Here is a 3,340-nt window from a genome sequence, read left to right on the forward strand (position 1 = left end):
TAGAGATAGGGTCTCGCTCTTGCTCAGGCTGGTCTCGAACTCCTGACCTCGAGCGATCCTCCCACCTCGGCCTCCCAGAGTGCTAGGATTATAGGCATGAGCCATCGCGCCCAGCCTGTTGTATTTTTAAATATATTTAAATACATATAACAGCATATTCTGAACATAAATTGACCTTTCCTTAAAGAAATTACATCATTACAATTGATCTAATTAATTGTGTTGTACTTTTAATATAGTAATAAATTCAGAGGCTTTAAAAAGAGCCTAAAAAGGCTTTAAAAAGACCTTGACTCTTAGCTTGTCAAGGACAGTAACCAGGACCCTGTGTCTGCTCCTGTCGCCTTCACGTCCTAACCTGTAGCCACCACGCATGAGTGCATCTCCATCCATGTTGGCCAGGCTGGTGTCCAGACTGGCAGTGCCTGCTGGGAGCTCTACTGCCTGACGGCCAAATGCCAAGTGACAAGACCATTGGAGATGATTGGAGGAGATGATTCCTTCAACACCTTATTCAGTGAGTTGGGTGCTGGCAAGCCTATGCCCAGGGCAGTGTTTATAGACCGAGAACCCACCGTCATTGACAAAGTTCGCACTGGTACCTACCACCAGCTCTTCCACCCTGAGCAGCTCATCACAGGCAAGGAAGATGCTGCCAACAACTATGCCTGTGGTCACTACACCATTGGCAAGGAGATCATTGACCTTGTCTTAGACTGAATTCACAAGCTGCCTGACCAGAGTACAGCTCTTCAGGGCTTCTTGGTTTTTCCACAGCTGTAGTTGAGCCCTACAACTCCATCCTCACCACCCATACCACCTTGGAACACTTCATTGTGCCTTTATGGTAGACAATGAGGAGGCCATCTATGATATCTGTCATAGAAACCTCGCTATTGAGTGCCTGACTTACACTAACCTGAACCACCTTTTTAGTCAGATTATTCTCCATTACTGCTTCCCTCAGATTTGATGGAGCCCTGAATGTTGACCTGACAGAATTCCAGATCAACCTGGTGCCCTATCCCCACATCCACTTCCCTCTGGCCACATACGCCCTGTGATCTCTGCTGAGAAAGCCTACCATGAACAGCTTCCTGTAGCAGAGATCACCAATGCTTGCTTTGAGCCAGCCAACCAGATGGTGAAATGTGACCCTCACCATGGTAAATACATGACTTGCTGCCTGTCATACCATGGTGATGTGGTTCTGAAAGATATCAATGCTACCATAGCCACCATCAAGACCAAGCGCAGCATCCAGTTTTTGGATTGGTAGCCCATTGGCTTCAAGATTGGCATCAATTACCAGGCTCTCACTGGTGGTGACCTGGCCAAGGTACAGAGAGCTGTGTGCACACTCAGTAACACCACAGCCATTGCTGAGGCCTGGGCTCACCTGGACCACAAGTTTGACCTGATTTATGCCAAGCATGCCTTTGTTCACTGGTCTGTGGGTGGGGGGATGGAGGAAGGAGGGTTTTCTGAGGCCCGTGAGGGCATGGCTGCCCTTGAGAAGGATTATGAGGAGGTTGGTGTGGATTCTGTTGAAGGAGAGGGTGAGGAATACTAATTATCCATTCCTTTCTGCCCTGTAGTATGTCATACTCCCAGAATTTTAGCTTCAACATTAGCTGACAGGTATTAAAGCTTTCTGGTTAAATTGTTTTCACAGTGGGAATCATGTCTCACTTTTCCATGCGTATCTGCAGGACTTTTTCCATCATGTCTTAAAGTAAAGGCTTTTAAAAAAAAAAGTGCAAAGGTGTGTTCACAGGCTCCAGACAACAAAGTTTTGAGTTTTATTTTACTTTGAATAGTTTTCCTATCTTCTTTGTGGCTAACAATATCTCTACCTATCTGTAGTCTCCATTAAAATTTACTGCTTCTAATTTTCTGTGTGCTAGGAATACACAGATTATTAAAACTGTTTGAAAGAGGCCGGGCGTGGTGGCTCATGCCTGTAATCCTAGCACTCTGGGAGGCCGAGGCGGGCGGATCGTTGGAGCTCAGGAGTTCGAGACCAGCCTGAGCAAGAGCGAGACCCCGTCTCTACTAAAAATAGAAAGAAATTATGTGGACAGCTAAATATATATATATAGAAAAAATTAGCCGGGCATGGTGGCGCATGCCTGTAGTCCCAGCTACTCGGGGGGGCTGAGGCAGGAGGATCGCTTGAGCCCAGGAGTTTGAGGTTGCTGTGAGCTAGGCTGCCACGGCACTCACTCTAGCCTGGGCAACAGAGACTCTGTCTCAAAAAAAAAAAAAAAAAAAAAAAAAACCTGTTTGAAAGAATTAATCTCTGAGTGAAGACCTGGTGAGCTATCCTAATATGAGTAAAATCTATGGATTTGTGATAGGCCTAAAGTGTCTCTTCATGTACTGTTTTGCTTACTTTGTTTCCCTTTTTTTTTTTTTTTTTGAGGCACAGTCTGGCTCTGTTGCTCCAGCTAGAGTACAGTGGCATCATCCTAGCTAACTGCAACCTCAAACTCCTGGGCTCAACGTCCTGAGTAGCTGGGACTACAGGCATGCACCACCACGCCTGGGTAATTTTTTCTAGTTTTGGTAGAGATGGGGTCTCGCTGTTGCTTAGGCTGGTCTCTAACTCCTGGTAAAATAGACTTTTAGAAGGCGAAAAAATAACTCTCCTATTCTGATTGTAAGCCTATTCCCAACCTCCACTATTTACCCATTTATATCCTACAGACAGACATTAGCAATACCCAGTTGAAACAGAACCTAGCCTACGACAGAACAGCTGATGGATCATTAACAAAATAGATACACATCCCATGTGGTAGGCACCCGCCTCATGGTGAAGATTACAGAAGTATAACTGATAAACTATACAACATAACACAAAAGCTTAAGATCTTCTAATAAAAGAGATGCAAACTGGGTATTCTTGGGTATAACAATACCATCTTCAGGGCATGACTTGAATTTGTCACACAGCATTCCCCCCTTTAAGATAAATGAGCAAGAAGATTTCTACATAAAGACCCATTGGTACTTTTATGCTACTGAAAATGTGTGAGTTAAAACAATTAAATACATCTAATCATAGGAAAAAAATGTAGATCTGCTTCTATATTAAAAAATACAAATTACAGATGACAATAAACATTACAGTCATAATAAACATTACAAACATTATCTGAAGACATTATTTCCTTCTGTTGAATGGTAGTAGGGAAATATATAAAAATGTGTATACTGATACATGACTATGTATTTGATGTTCTGGTGTTGAAAAGTTAAAATTTACATGAAACTTATTTAAAAATTTAAAATTAAATGTTTTTATTTCTTAATTTTCAAACATTATGTGCCAATT

General features: G+C 42.9%; 1 pseudogene; it reads left to right on the forward strand.

The window, feature by feature from the left end:
- The first annotated feature begins 440 nt into the window (after positions 1-440).
- On the forward strand, positions 441-1,622 carry LOC123636437 (annotated as a pseudogene).
- The last annotated feature ends 1,718 nt before the right edge of the window (positions 1,623-3,340 follow it).

This window comes from Lemur catta, chromosome 4 (genome assembly GCF_020740605.2).
Source record: "Lemur catta isolate mLemCat1 chromosome 4, mLemCat1.pri, whole genome shotgun sequence".
Classification (NCBI taxonomy): Eukaryota; Metazoa; Chordata; class Mammalia; order Primates; family Lemuridae; genus Lemur; species Lemur catta.